Source organism: Odocoileus virginianus, chromosome 2, assembly GCF_023699985.2.
Source record: "Odocoileus virginianus isolate 20LAN1187 ecotype Illinois chromosome 2, Ovbor_1.2, whole genome shotgun sequence".
NCBI classification, from domain to species: Eukaryota; Metazoa; Chordata; class Mammalia; order Artiodactyla; family Cervidae; genus Odocoileus; species Odocoileus virginianus.
This window is the reverse complement of record NC_069675.1, coordinates 79,713,826-79,730,689: the sequence shown is the minus strand read 5'-3', so window position 1 is coordinate 79,730,689 and position 16,864 is coordinate 79,713,826. Positions and strand designations below refer to the sequence as shown.

The 16,864-nt window shown below is 39.6% G+C and overlaps 1 long non-coding RNA gene across 1 annotated transcript in view; it reads right to left on the bottom strand.

Annotated features, from left to right (window-relative positions):
- Positions 1 to 16,594, bottom strand: part of LOC139037194 (uncharacterized) — a 29,209-nt gene extending 12,615 nt beyond the window's left edge. The window contains exon 1 of the long non-coding RNA XR_011490053.1: positions 16,458 to 16,594. This is a non-coding gene — a long non-coding RNA (uncharacterized lncRNA). The remainder of the gene's footprint in view (positions 1 to 16,457) is intronic.
- Positions 16,595 to 16,864: the final 270 nt, after the last annotated feature.

Here is a 16,864-nt window from a genome sequence, read left to right as displayed (position 1 = left end):
GATCAACATTTATTTCCCTGTTCTAAATACTTTTCTACTTTTATGCATGATTTCATTTCTTAGCAGAACTCTAATTGACAGTATTATCTGTGTGTCAGAGAAAAAAAATTAATTTCCACAGTTAGGAACATTGTTCAAAGACACATATGGGTAGTTTCCAGAACTGAATTTGAATCCAGTTTGTGTGTGTGTTAGTCATTCAGTCATATCTGACTCTTTGCGATTCCATGGACTGTAGTCCCCCAGGCACATCTGTCCATGGAATTTTCCAGGCAGTAATGCTGGAGTGGGTTGCCAATTCCCCGCTCTAGGTGATTGTCCTGACTCAGGGATCAAACCTGGGTCTTCTGCTTTAGAGGCAGATTCTTTACCATCCGAGCCACCAAGGAAGCCCCTGAACCCAGTTAGCCTTGAAAATGCATTCGGAGAGAGAGCAAGGTGGCAGAGCAGGAAGACCCTGAGCTCACCTCCTCCCACAAACATGCCTGATAATATAGAGAATATCTTTCCCTGAGAATGATCTGAAGAGCAGCGGAACAGCTCTTCTACAACCAATGATATAAAACACGCACAGAGACTGGTAGGAGAAGAGTAGTGACAATTCAGATCCACGCCCCAGCAGGCAACCCACAAGCTCAAATTTCTCTAAAAAGCAAGGGATTCAGACCCCATATTGGGCACCCCAGTGCTGAGGTTGGCATGAGGGAGAAGAGTACCCTTGATTGACTGTGAAAATCAGTGAGGCTTACCGGAAGCCTTTAGGAAATTGAGACTGCTCTTAAAGGCACACACACACAGACCTACTCTCTCCCAGTGCCAACGCAGAGGGAGCAGACTGAAAAGTGCCTGGTGTTCTGTCTGGCATGCCTAGCTGCTCCAGCACTCCACTTGTCCCACACTGGGCTCCTGTTCCAGTCCCACAGTCCAAGGCAGTGACTGCCAGCATGCCCCAGGAGGAGCAGTAGTTCACACCAGGCTCCAGCTCTGGCCCCACCCACTGCCAAGGCAGTGGTCACCAGCAAGCCTTGGGAGAAACCCCAGCCCGACCTCAGTGCTGTCTCTAACCCCCTCTACCTCTTCGTGGATCCAAATGACACCCTCCAAGGCAAGGACCCTGGAACACTCCAAGAAAAGCCTCAGCCTATCCTCATTTTAGCACCAACTCTTCCAGAAGAGCCACTGGACATATGCAGACTGCATACATAAGCAGACTCCTTCAAGAGCAGAATAGGTAACTGCTTTGTCTGATTTGACAGAGAAAAAGAGAAAGTGAAACAAAAGAAGTAAGACAGAAATACATTCCAAACTAAAGAACAAGATAAAATCTAAGGGGGTTAAAAAAAAAATTAATGAAACTGAGATAACTAATTTACTTGACAAAGAATTCAAAACAACAGTCATAAGAATTCTTACTGAACTCAGAATCGAGGAAAGCAGTGAGAACTTTAAGAAAGAATTAGAAAATGTAAAAGAAGAATGGATCAACGTTTAAGAGTACAATAACCTAAGTGAAAATCACATTAGAAAGAAGCAACAGCAAATTAGACAATCCAGAAGAACACATAAATGGACTGGAAGACAGGATAGTGGAAATCAGGATAGCAAAAAGAAAAAATAATAATGAGGATAGTTTAAGGGCCCACTGGGACAACATTTAATATACTAACATTTTCATTAAAGGATTCCCAGAAAGAGAAGAGAGAGAGATAGTGTCCCCTTACCTGAAGAAGAAATGCAGGTCCAGGAATCACAGAGAGTCCCAAATAAGATGAATCCAAGGAGGCCCACACCAACACATATCATAAGACAAGAAATAACAACTATCAGAGAGATATGAAGACAAGAGTTCCTAGTACACTCTCGATAGGAATGTAAATATGTAAATTGGTGCAGCTGCTATAGAAAACAGTATGCAGTTTCCTCAAAAAAATTAAAAATAGAACTACCATGTGATCCAGCAATTCTACTCCTGGGCATACATCTAAAGAAAATGAAAACAATAATTTGAAAAGTTAGTTTTAATTTTTATTGCAGCATATTCACAATAGCCAAGATAACGGAAGCAACCTAAGCACTCATCAACAAACAGATGGATAAAAAAGATATAGATGTACACACACTGGAAAATTATGCAGCTATATAAAAGAGTGAAATCTTGTTTTTTTGCAGCATGTTATTATAGTTAGTTATTATAATAGTGGTTATTATAGTTAGTGAAAAAAATCGGACAGAGGAAGATAAACACTGTTTTCACTTATATATAGAATCTACAAACAAAATAAGTGAACAAATACAGCAAAATAGAAGCAAACTTACAGAGAACGAGCTAACACTGGAAGAGAAAGGGATAAAAAGAGAGGCAAAATACATGAAGGGGACTAAAAAGTACAAACTGCCAGCTATAAAATAAATAAGTCAGAAGGCTGTGTGGTATAGCACAGGAAATATGGTCAACATTTTATAATAACTTTGTATGGTTTGTAATCTGTGACAATATTGAATCATTATGTTGTATATCTGAGACTAATATAATATTTTAAGACCAATATACCTCAGTTTAAAAAAGTGAAAGTCGCTCAGTCATGTCCGACCCTTTATGACCCATGGACTAACAGTCCCTGGAATTCTCCAGGTCAAAAATTGGAGTGAGTAGCAGTTCTCTTCTCCAGGGGATCTTCCCAACCCAGGGATTAAACCCAAGTCTCCTACATTGTAGGCAAATTCTTTACCAGCTGAGCCACCAGGGAAGCCCAATTGAAAAAAAAAAAAATGTATTAAATCATTATAGAAACTGTCTCCCACATGTTCAGTCGTAGAGCATCTGTTGAAAACCAAAGTTTGAAAGGATCTGAATTCATATTTAAAACAACACATTGAAGCCAGATCAGAATCAGTGTTTAGTCCTCCAATGATGATTTCACTGAAGGAGAAAATCCTTTGAAAAGGTAAGCATAGGATATTCCCAGGGAAAAACAGGACCTTGAGCCCAGCAGAGTAGGGGGAGGCACGTATTTGGGAAGAGTTGATGGCTGAACTATGTGGAGGAGGAAGAACAAGGTTACCAAAAAGACAACAACATGGGTATAGGCTCAGAGATGTCAGTACCAGTGGAACATAAAATGCAAGAAAGAAAATGCAATGGGGCAGGTAGACAGAGACCAAAATATTTATGTCTTTGAAGGCCATGCAAAGAGTTGAAACATTCTGAGTGGAGAATAAATACGACCAGATTTATAGTTAAAAAGAATATTGGGGCTCAAAAGCGTGGGGTTATTTATATATAATTGTGAGTGATTTGCACTGTTGTGTGGCAGAGACTAACACAACTTTGTAAAGCAATTATCTCCCAATTAAACAAAAAAAAATGTTGGGCACTTGCGATTGAGTGGAATGGGGAGTAGACGCCGGATAGAAACCTATTAGCCTGATGCCAGAGCCTAGAGAAGTGGTAAGACTTGAGCTAAAATTGATCAGTGGTGATGAAGAGAAGGGACCAAGCTGAGAATCATCCAGAGGATTTTAGAATCTCAGCTGCTGAATCAAGCTGCCTCCTCCTGAGACAGTTGGGATGCTGTGTTCCCTGGATAAATGACAACTTCAGTGAGCAGCTTGGTACCCGTGGTGAGGCACATTGAGGTGACCTTGGAGGTCCCCTTTTCTCCGAGACTCGAATTGAATTGCTCTGAAGTGCCAAACTTTCTCCTCGAAGGAATAATTGAGAGCCTGCCTTAGCCTTTGCAGCAGTGCTCAGACTTTCTGCAAGAAGATTCTATTTTCCAAATGAAGTCAGTAAAAGTTCTTATGGCTTTTAATTCACATCCAGGATGGAAACTCTAATGTTCTCATTCTCTCACTGAATTGCACACAATTCATAGTGTTTTTGTCTGGCTGTTCAGGGAGAAAATCATCATTGGATTTCCCTGTTATAGAGAGGAGTAGAGAAGGCCCAGAGATCAACCTAAGTATATTTACACATTTTCTTGTTAATTATTTGACAGTGCTTCACAGATGGATAAAGATTTTACTGAAAAGGACAAGGTTTATCCTTTGACCTAATAACAAACCTACCATTTTAGAATCTCTCTGAACATCCATAGATTTAATCATGATCTCACTGCACAATAAGGATTTGTTGAGTGACTTACTCAAGGAGCAAACATGTTTCTGCACCTTTCTGTGAAAGAAACTCTGGGGGAGCTATTGACTAGTTACATACCTGCATCATACATGTGGCTCAACCTCTCTTATCTCCAGTTCATCCTCTATAAAACAGCATAATATGAACTAATGTAGCAAACATAATGACAGGAAGAAAATGATTCACCAGAGGTACACCTAAAGCTTCAATACTGGGCAAGGTAAAGTTTGGAAAAGAAAGTTTGATTAAAATAGTACTGTACATTAGAACTGATTCAAATGAATTCTTTTTAATGGCTGAGTAATATTCCATGGTGTATATGTACCACAGCTTCCTCATCCATTCGTTTGCTGATGGGCATCTGGGTTGCTTCCATGTCCTGGCTATTATAAATAGTGCTGCGATGAACACTGGGGTGCACGTGTCTCTTTCAGATCTGGTTTCCTTGGTGTGTATGCCCAGAAGTGGGATTGCTGGGTCATATGGAAGTTCTATTTCCAGCTTTTTAAGAAATCTCCACACTGTTTTCCATAGTGGTTGTACTAATTTGCATTCCCACCAACAGTGTAAGAGGGTTCCCTTTTCTCCACACCCTCTCCAGCATTTATTGCTTGTAGACTTTTGGATAGCAGCCAGACTTGTGGACTCTGGGAGAAGGCGAGGGTGGGATGTTTCAAAAGAACAGCATTGAAACATGTATATTATCTAGGGTGAAACAGATAACCAGCTCAGGTTGGGTACATGAGACAAGTGCTCGGGCCTGGTGCACTGGGAAGACCCAGAGGGATCGGGTGGAGAGGGAGGTGGGAGGGGGGACTGGGATGGGGAATACATGTAAATCCATGGCTAATTCATTTCAATGTATAACAAAAACTACTGTAATGATGTAAAGTAATTAGCCTCCAACTAATAAAAATAAAAATAATAATAATAAAAAAAATAATAGTACTGTACAGAAAGTGTCAAGGCAGCCATTTTCTGTGCAGAGTTTATTTCTGTGTAAGAGAGGATAGATCCCCCTTTAGGTGCAGAACTCAAACAGTAGGCTGGAGTATAGAACATTCAATGAAGAAACAGGGAACTATGGGTCTTTACTAAGGTGTGACTTTATTCCTAAAGAAATAAATCATCAATGTCATGATCACTCAGTGATTTCTGAGTTTTTGTAATCCTATGGACTGTAGCCTTTCAGGCTTCTCTGTCCATGGGATTTTCAGGCAAGAATACTGGTGTGGGTTGCCATTTCCTCCCAGGGGATCTTCCCAACCCCAAACTCTGGTCTCCTGTATTAGCAAGCAGATTTTTTACTACTGAGCCACCAGGGCAGCCCAAAGAAATAGAGACAGACATCCACAGTTCTTTTTGGAAAGAACAGAAATAATGAGACTAGCAACTTGCATTTGTTGAGCGTTTTCTATATGCCAAGTACTATGCTAATGCTCCCCCTAGAATGATTTTAATTTTACTCTTCACAATACTTGTTACTTATTTCCTTATTTTACCATAAGAAAAATGAAGCTTCGAGAGATCACATGCTTATCACATGCTTAATACAATAGTGTTGCACAGCTATTGTATTAACAGAAGTCAAGTTGGAATTCTGCTATCTAATCCTATATAAAGTTTAATGCTCAGCTGATCCTATAATGCAAAACTTCAGCCATCTCCTCCACTAAGCTCAAAAGACTAAACGGTTTCTTCAAATGATCCATAAAAGTGCAAGTAAGTATACACAGGCCAATGTGCAGTAGGGATGATGATGGAACTTAGGCAAGAGAATCAGTACACTTAGACAATAGAATCAGTACACTTAGACAATGCCCAAAATCAAGTGAAAAAGGATCATCTTAGAGTTTCCCTCTACTCCTTAGTGAGGAGCTGTGTGAAAAATGATAACAGAAAATTACTTAGATTGTGTGTATCTGTGCAGTATGTGAATATGCAGCAAGAAAAAAAATTTGTAAGTAGATACATGAAATTAGATCTTATGGTAGAAGCTTATCCCTTTGAATATTTGGGGGGCACTGTATGGATAGTTGGAGAAGGAAATGGCAACCCACTCCAGTACTCTTGCCTAGAGAATTCTGTGGACAGAGGAGCCTGGTTGGCTGCTGTCCATGGGGTCACACAGAGTTGGACATGACTGAAGCGACTTAGCATGCATGCAAGCATTGGAGAAGGAAATGGCAACCCACTCCAGTATTCTTGCCTGGAGAATCCCAGGGACAGAGGAGCCTGGTGGGCTGCCATCTCTGGGGTCGCACAGAGTCGGACATAACTGAAGCAACTTAGCAGCAGCAGCAGTATGGATAGTAAGAAAAGAAAATGGTCAATTTCATGTCTTTACCTGATGAGGACTCAGAAGGGAAGTAGAAATGATAAAACTTAAGTACTTACAAACCATCAATCCTAAAGGAAATCAACCCTGAATATTCATTGGAAGGACTGATGCCAAAGCTGAAGCTCCAATATTTTGGCCACCTGATGCGAAGAGCTGATTCATTGGAAAAGACACTGATGCTGGGAAAGATTGAGGGCAAGAGGAGAAGGGGGTGACAGAGGATGAGATGGCTGGATGGCATCACTGACTCAATGGACATGAATTTGAGCAAACTCTGAAAGAGAGTGAAGGACAGGGGAGCCAGGCATGCTGCAGTCCATGGAGTCGCAAAGAGTCAGACACGACTTAGCAACTGAACAACAGCAAAGTACTTACAGATCTGCCAGGCTACTAAAAGATGAGTAAAGCACATTTTCTTTGGAAAGCACATTCATAAGCCACTTAGAAAAGAGATAACTAAATTCTACATGTGAAACAAGAGGGACTGAGCTGCAAGGAGGCTTTTGGAGAGAAGTGGCAAGCCTGAGAAAGGAAGCAAGAGGGAATATTTTCAAGTGGTGAGATGTCGGAAAGACTGGCATCTCAGATTCGATATTTTAAAGGTAAAATATATAATACAAAGTGAAAGACAACTTCGATTTGTACCTTGCCTTTGTACTGTTAATAACAAACTAAACACTTGATTCTTCCTGTAATTTATATATTTAATTTTATGCATAGTACTTAATTTTATGTGATTGTCACTGCTACAAATTAAAACCCAATCACTGCCCCCCAAATTTTTAATGACGTTTATTATTTACCACAGCCATTTCTAAGAGAACTCACAGAGCACAAATTGAATTCCACTCCTGGATGGGTAAGGAGAAAAGCAAGCATAGGACATAAAAGTTTAGTGCAAGCAGACAACTGGGTCAATTTTATCCAAATCTCAAAGGACGGATGGCCATAGCTAAGATCTGTCTTCCACATTACATTCACTAAATTAACTGAACTAGATGAACAAACTTCAAAAGCACCAAGCAATCCTTTTTCTTAAAACCTTAAGCAGGAAGAAACTTCCAGAAACTATTTTACACAGGTGTCTGAGGTAACTTACTTAGAACAGTGAATAAAAGGAAGACCTTTCAAGTCAAACAGCCCAGGACTGTGAGCTGAGCGATTCTATGAGCCAAACCTGTAACCTGGAGCAAGTTACCAAACCTCTTGAAACTTTGATCTCCTCATTAGTAAAATTAGGTTATCAGTACTTCTCTACAGGTTTGTTGTAGGAAGTAAATGACATAAGAATGTAAATTATTTACTTCAGAACCAAATATATTAAAAGTACTCACCCTAGAGACAGGCATCAGGGCAAAGACTGATAGAGAAATTTAGGAAAACCAAATTACCAGCCTTCAGAACAAATTATACTCCCACCAGCTGGTATACCCAAGTAGCAGCAATATCCAGAAGTCTTCAAAGGACATGTGTGTGAAAGCTTTCTTCAGCTCTGCTGTTGTTTAGTCTCTCAGACCTGCCCAGCTCTTTTGCAACCCCATTGACTAGCCTGCCAGGCTCGTCTGTCCGTGGAACTTTCCAGGCAGGAATACTGGAGTGTGTTGCTATTTCCTTCTCCATTTTCCAGCTTTGCCATACTGTAATTTTTAATGTTGCTCTTTTCTCAACAATACAGAGCTATACAGTAAACTCCTTGAGACTAGACCCATACCGCACTGTTTACCATGCAAAAGCCAGAATTGTTAATTACTTAGGAAGGGTTTTTTCCCCAATAGAATAAAACCAGATATCTTTACTCAACAATGGTGGCTGAATGTAAACTGTCTTCCAGCACTCTAAAGGACCTGAACGGAAAAAAAAAAAAATTCTAAAGCATTTAGAGCACCATCAGTCTTACAGAAGAGAAGAAATATGGGAATGAGTTTTCTGGAAGAGTTGTCCTTCATTGCCGAGGATGATGAATGACAAGGCTTCAGGCAGATCAGAAAAGCCAAACCGAAGGAAGCAGTGCTAATATGTGAGGGCTCATTACGGGGCCCATGGTCCCTTTAGCACGGCATCACATGTCACAAGGGATGTCACGGGTCATGAAATATAGGCACTTGCAATTCCCCACTGGGATCGTATTTATCTTGAATTATTTACCACCAGATTTCCTAACAGTGGGAACAGGCTAATAATGTGGTTTTTGTGGGGATGAGGGGGGTCCTCAATTTGTAATTAATCCATCTCTAGGAGATAGAATGGGGCTGACAGAGCCACAGTCCATAAATAATTACAATTAGTGTCTTTATGGAATCATCAAAGTTTCATGGCATGAGAAACCACATTTCCAGCAAGAACAGTCAGTGGATAACACTTTGGAATAGATTGCCTCTGATTCCTGTAAGGTGGCATTTCTTTCAGGCTACATTCATCGTAAGGGTGAATGCCATCCATTGGGGAGATGGATGACAGAATTTTACAGTAGGCAAAAGTGAGATGGCTTTTCATCAAAGATTGTATTCTAGTCCCAGAAACCATACGTAGAGAAATTGGCTGTGGGAGAAATAATTACAATTTGAATGTGTGGACTCAATAACGCTTGACCTTTCAAAGATTCTCCCTGTCACCTTTGGGATGGAGTCCAAACTCCTCAGCACACTGGCTCCTGCTGTCTTCTCCAGTCTTCTCTTCCCCACTTAAATATTGCTCTTGGATCTACTGAACTATCTGCAGTTCCCAAAACACACCATACTTTATGTTTGGGGGCCATTTTTCTTTCTGTCTTCTGTGCCCGGAAGTCTTTCTCTTCCTGCGTGGCATAACTGAGTCCTTAATGATTCAGTTAAAAGGTTGCTTTCCCAGACTCCCTCAGGCATGGATGTTAACTCCCTCATTCCTGCCTTCAGCCATCTCTTCATTCACCTTTGTTATAAGGCCAGGCACCCCGAAGTGCCACTGTGAGGTTAAGATCAGGACAGTGTCCCCTTCTTCTTCTTCTTTTTTTTGGTAAAATGCTTTTTCTTCTTTATTATTTACTCTATAGTGTTTAAACTTTTTAGGTTGTATTGGCAGATAGCCAATGAATAAACAATGCTGTGACAGTTTCAGGTGAATGGTGAGGGGACTCAGCCATACATAGACATGAATCTATTGTCCCCCAGCCCCCTTCCCATCCAGGCCACCACATAACACTGATCAGAGTTCCATGTGCTATACAGTAGGTCCTTGTTGGCTGTCCATTTTAAGCACAGCAGTGTATCATTCTTCCTATTTTTTACCAAAGCCTGCCAGAGGGACAGGCTCATGGCAATGTGGTTTTTATGACTACAAAAGATGTCATAAATCTCAACTCTCAAAATAGTGTATATCAAATAAAATGGATAAGAGTTCCAAATTGAATGTAAAAATATAAGGTTACTTTTGCCATAAGGAAAAATGACAAAAGATGTCATAGAAATGCTAATCTTGTCCCATAGGATTTGAACTGGCCATTATAATTGAGAAATGTGCAAGTTATGTATTGAACTAGTTACACATTCGTGGGTAACTTGTTCCTTTTACCTGGAATTTCCTCACCTCAACATGTCCAAATTTCATCACTTTAAGCTCCCCCTCTGACTCCTCTTTGAGAGTTTTGATGTTAGCTTCTTGAAGACCTGCTCTTCCGTTTCTCTGAGTTCCTATACTTTAATTGCTTTTCTCTTGTAGCACTTATAGCAGCACTTATAGCTATCTCCTTTATAGTTATTTAGGTAATTTAGGTAAATTATTGAGTGATACTGTCTCACTAAATTAGAACTTACTGAGGGCAGCATTCTGTGTGTTCTGTTCTAGGTTAGTATTCTCTTTCTCTGTTCAGTATCTGTTACTGTATAACAACTCCCCCAAATTGCTTAAAACAATAACAATCACTTATCTCTATGATTTTGGGGTGTCAGGATTTGGGGAGGTGCTTAGTTGGGCATTGTTGACTTGGTGTTTCTTATGTAGTTATAGGCAGAGAGTGGCTGGAGCTGGAACAGTGAAAGGCTAAAGCCCCTGGGGGCTAACTGGTCATCTCTTCTCTTCTTTTCATCTGCTCGGGGTAGTTCTCTGCATGTTTTTTCTACATGAGTGAGTTTGGGCTTCCTCACAAGATGGCAGCCTCAGACTTCTTCAAGTCAACTCTCCAAGGCAAGTGTCCTGAGACAACCAGAAGCTGTATTGCTTTTATGACCCTAGTCTCAGAAGTCAGGGCTACGGCATGCTATTAGTTATTTCAGTCACAAAAGACTGATTCAAAGGGGGAGGGTGTAACCAGACTGAGCCTTGTTTAATAATTAGCTTTGGAATGAAAAATTAAGCACAAACACAGTACTATAGTGTATGGATGTGTATTCCTTATTGTAGATTCTTTTTCTGCCATGGAAAGGTTATGTAAAATTTAGGGGGAAAAACACTCAGAACTATACAACCTGTTACAGGAGATTCTAGTTCTTTCTACAAATAGGTAAAGTACAAGTGTCATTTACATTCCAGTATTCTGGCCTGGAGAATTCTATGGACTCTATAGTCCATGGGATCGCAAAGAGTTGGACACGACTGAGCGACTTTCACACACTTTCACTTTCATCAACACTGGTTATTACCATTCTTTCATTTTTGTGAATCTTATTGGAGAAAACAGATTTCATTTTTGGTTTATTTATATTAGTTTGACAATTGATAAACTGAACATCCTTGTATACGGTATTGGTTATTTTTATTCCTTTTAAAGAGAAACTTTCTGTTTGTGTGTTTTGCCCTCTTTGAACTTTGGAAGTTTAAAGTTGTTTCTCTTTTAAATCAGGTTTATTGGGGTATAATTTTTGTAAGAGTTTTATTTATATATAAGTCATATATCATATAACTTACCATTTCAAGTGTGCAATTGAACTGCTTTTACGGATTCAGATTCATAGTCACAGACTTCAAGCAATCATCACCACAAACCAATTTTAGCACATTTTCATCACTCTAGACAATAAAGAATCCACCTGCAATACAGGAGACCTGGGTTCAATCCCTGGTGCTAGGAAAATCCCCTGGAGAAGGGAACGGCTACCAGTACCAGTATTCTGACCTGGATGATATCCCATGGCCAAAGGAGTCTGGCAGAATACGGCCCATGGGATCACAAAAAGTTGGACACGACTGAGTGACTAAGCATGCATGCATCCATTAGCAATCAGTACTTATTAATTTTCTCTTATGCCATTACTTGGTAAGCATTAATCTGATTTCTGTCTCTATAAATTTGCCAACTATGAATATTTTATATGAATAGAATTATACAATATATGGTCTTCTGTGGTTGGCTAGTTTAACTTGACCCTATGTTTTCAAAGTTTATTCATGTAGTAGCATGTATGAGTAATTCCTTTATAGGGTAGGGTAATAATTTCATTGTATGGATATGCCATACTTTATTTATCCATTTATCAGTTGATGGACATTTGGATTGTTTCTACTTTTGACTAATATGAATAACATTGCAATAAACAATCCTGTACATGAGCCTGTAATCCCACTTCTGAATATATATCCCAGAGAAGTAAAAATAGGGTTTTGAAGAGAGATTTCTGTACCTTTGTTCATAGCAAAATTATTCACAGTAGCTAAGTTGTGGAAGCAACCCAGATGTCCACTGAAGGATGAATGGATAAGCAAAATGTGTCATACACATCCAGAGGAATATTATTCAGCCCCAAAAAGAAGGAAATTCTGACATATGCTACAACATGAATAAACCATAAGAACATTATGCTAAGTGAAATACACCAGTCACAAAAAGAAAAATATTGTATGATTTCATTTACATGAGATGCCTATTGAAGTCAAAATCACAGAGACAAAAAAACAGAATGGTGGTTGCCAGGAGCTATGAAGTGGAGGAAATGGGGAATTAATAGGTATAGAGTTTTAGTTGTACAAAATTACAGAAATCTGGAGATGGATGGCAGTGATGGGCACACAACATTATGAATGTATTTCATACTACTGAACTGCACACTTAAAAATGGCCAAGATAATACATTTTATGTCCTATGTTTTTTACCTTAGTAAAAAACTAGGGAAAATCCATGTACAATTTTTGTGTATACATATATTTATATTAATTTGGTGTACATAACCAAGAATGGGACTGCTGAGTCATATAAAAACTGTGTTTAAAATTTTGAGGAATTGCGAACTTTTTAAAAGTAGCAGTTACACCGTTTTATCTTCCTACCAGCAAAATATGAAGGTTACAGTTTCTCTGAATCCTCATCAACACATGTTATTTTCGCTTCTTTGTAGGCATAATAGTGGGTATGAGGTGTCATCTTATTCTGGTTTTGATAACATCTAATGATGGTAATCAATTTTATGTGCTTATTAGTCATTTGTGTATCTTTGGAGAAATGTCTAGTCATGTACTTTCTCTATTCACCTTTTAAACATATTATTATTAAGTTCTAAGAGCACTCTTTGGCTTCCCAGGTAATTCAGCTGGTAAAGAATTTGCCTACAATAAACGAAGTCCTGGTTCAATTCTTAGGTTGGGAAGATCCCCTGGAGAAGGGAACGGCTACCCATTCCAGTATTCTTGCCTGAAGAATTACATGGAGAGAGGAGACTGGTGGGCTACAGTCTGCAAAGAGTTGGATATGACTTAGCAACTTTCACTTTCAAGAGCACTCTGTATATATTCAGGATGCAGTCTGTTATGAGACCAATGATTTATCTTTTTTAAAAATTCTGTGCCTGTGTTTCACTGTATGGAATGGTGCCATTTGTAGTACAAAAGTTTTAATTTTGATGAATTCAATATTATATATTTTCTGTAAGCAAAAGTATATCCTCTGATGTGTGATTTTCCTCCACAATAAAAGGAAAATTTACCTTTTTTCTTAAAAATCTATGTTTTGCAAGTACATACTGTCATATACCCAAACCATAATCAAGACATACAGTTTCATTACCACAATAAATTCACTTGGGCTATCACTGTTCTATTTTTTGTCCCTAAATTTTTGCTTTTTAAGAATATCATGTAAATGAAATCATATAAAATAAAAGTATCAGATATATTTCTGATTTTAGTGAAAAGGAATTCTATTGAGTGGTTTTTTATATTCAAACCTACACCTTTAAAAAAAAAAAACACACACAGCTCATGGTTTTAATTTCAAGATTCCTCTGTTACGATTTTTGGTGTGCCTCTTCTATTGTAAATATATAGCACATCAACATCTTTGCATTCTAATGAGATATGCAAATTTCATGGCCTAAAAGTCTTGAGTCAAGTTTGTGAAAAGGTTATTCTAATTAGATAAATTATAAATGGGGTAGGGTGGTGGTTTTCTAACTTTTTTAAATTGGATGAGTTATTTAAAATGAAACTTTGCACAGAAGTTCAGTATGTAAACACATCAAAGTCGAGATTCTCTGAATTCTCTTTTTTTACTTTTTACTTTTTTAGATTATGAAAGTATGATAAAACATTTATAGGAGGCTTGGAAAATACAGAATAAGATTACATATAGTTTCACTATAGATTAAAGTTATTTTTAAGTAGATAAATTAAGATTTTTAGTCAGGAGTTTCAATATCAAACTCTCAAAAATTAACAGAATGAACAGAATTCTCTGTATGAATTCTGAATAGACACTGTGCCAATGCCTCCCACCTCCCTTTTCTTCAGAACATAGTTTGAGTATACATGGTCGCAGTCTTGAGTTATCTTTGGTTGACTGATCCACTAGAAGCAATGCTTAGATATTGGCCATCAGGGTCAGTCTCAGGATGAGGAAGGAAGAAACTTGAGAGACGATTAGCCAAAATTACAGGTTGTCATCTCAGGCAATAGTTTTCCTACTCCACTCTCCACCACCCTGAACTCCCAGGAGGGAATATAGAAATATTCAGGGACAATGTCTTTACACATTGGGAGGGCTGCTACATGGAGGCTGATGAGAATAGTTCAAAGTCATTCCTGAAGATAGATCTAGAATGTAAGTGATTAAACAAAGAAAGAAGAACATTCTAAAGACAAGATTAACACTGATTCTGAAAATGTTTGAGCTAGATTTTCCTGACCCATATAAAATACTGGAGTAAAAGGCACAGAGCCCTCATAGCATTGAATTCTGCATCTGTGGGTGATGGCATATACTGAGCCCTTCTGCAAGAGCTACTACTGATGAGCACTCAGCTTTTATTTTGCTACTTCCCACTATCTGTCCTAGAGGTACAGAGGGGAGTGTCACAGTGACTAGTGATGAGGATCCCAAAGTAAATGTGTCTTTAAGTTTTCAACTCCAACCTTGTAAAAACCAATCAATCCCAAACTCAGAGTTTCTAACATACAGTATTTATTAAAGTGCCATGTTTGTTGTTTAGTCCCCAAGTCATGTCTGACTCTTTTGTGACCCTATGGACCATAGCCTGCCAGGCTCTTCTGTCTATAGGATTTTCCAGGCAAGAATGCTAGGGTGGGTTGCTATTTCCTCTTCCAGGGGATCTTCCCAACACAGGGATCAAACCCGGGTCTTATTTGCTTAATTCCAGTCCTCCTTTCTGTAGTATGAAAAATATTTGCAAAAAAAAAAAAAAAAAAAACAACCAAAACAGAAAGGAACTCTGTAGGTTCCTCTGTAGATACTGTGCTGTATGAGTGTGGTTTTCAACATGTACAGAGGCAAAGAGGACCTGCCAGTGATGGCTCCCATTGTTTCCCCCTTTCTATAAACATCACTTTCTTGACTACACCTAGGGGATTGCTCACAGGACAGTGAAGAAATAGGAGCATTTAGGACCCACTTGATGGTCCTGGAGAACCAGGTAAGGATGCATTCTATTGCAGGAAAGCCCTCATGTCTTACACCTGAACAAGTAAGAGTCAGAATGAACTCTGTTCAGGGGATGGTCAGGACAACCTAGGACCCTACAGGGACTAAAGACTATGAAACACTAGTTAGGTATTGTTTAATGAAGGACTGTCTAGTCAAAGTTACGGTTTTTCCAGTAGTCATGTATGAATGTGAGAGTTGGACTACAAAGAAAGCTGAGCACTGAAGAATTGAGATTTTTGAACTGTGGTGTTGGAGAAGACTCTTGAGAGTCCTTTGGACTGTAAGGATATCTGACCAGTCCATCCTAATGGAGATCAGTCCTGAATATTCATTGGAAGGACTGATGCTGAAGCTCCAATACTTTGGCCACCTGATGCGAAGAACTGACTCATTAGAAAAGACCTGACACTGGGAAAGATTGAAGGTGGGAGGAGAAGTGGGTGACAGAGGATGAGATGGCTGGATGGCATCACCGAATTGATGGACATGAGTTTGAGCAAGTTCTGGGAGTTGGAGATGGACAGGGAGGCCTAGCATGCTGCAGTCCATGGGGTTGCAACGAGTTGGACACAACTGAGTGACTGAACTGAACTCAATGAAGGACCTGATGATAAGGACCCTCAAGTAGGGAAGAGGATAGCAGTTAACCAGAGGAGGAAGGAGAAAGTAGACCAGAAAACCAGAATTCAGTGGCTGGAGTGGTTTCCAGGGCAGTATATGATCAGTGCCAGGGCCATTTGGCATGTGTGTGGGCATAGTTCAGTTCAGTTGCTCAGTTGTGTCCGACTCTTTGCGACCCCATGAACCACAGCACGCCAGGCCTCCCTGTCCATCACCAACTCCCAGAGTCTACCTAAACCCATGTCCATTGAGTCAGTGATGCCATCCAACCATCTCATCCTCTGCCATCCCCTTCTCTGTGGGCATATGAGAAACCTAAAAAAAAAAAATATAGCCTGTATTTTTGCATGCCTACTATGAGTCAGGCATTGTTCCAAATGCTTTACACAAATTAACTCATTTGCTCCTCAAAACTGGTTTATAAATTATTTTTAAGCTCATTTTACAGTGAAAACTTGGAGCCAGAGATGGTGAATAAATAACTTCACCAGGTCCAGACACATAGAAAATTGCATACCTGTTTTCTCCCTTGAACAAGTCACCACATGTCTGCTCAGCCCAGAGTCTCAGTCTCTGTGTCTGCCACCTCCTTCATGAGCAATGGCATCACCTGGCAGCTGAGTGGGTAGAGGCGGGCAGGTGACTGACACCCAGAGGACCTAGGAAGATAAATTCAGATAAAGCATGCCGATCTCCAGAGAACAAGATGGGTTTAGGGCCCCTTTACCTGAACTAGAGGTTCAGAATCAGGGAGATGTGTTACGAGGAGCAGAGAATGGGATATATATATACCTCTAGACTGGCTTGAGCTGAGTTGCAGAAGGTCTGTCTTGGGATTGCTTCACTGGATCCTAAATGCAGGGGCAGGGCTGTGGGAACATTCCAGCTGTGAATCCTGGAGGGTGGCTTGCCGAGTTAGACATG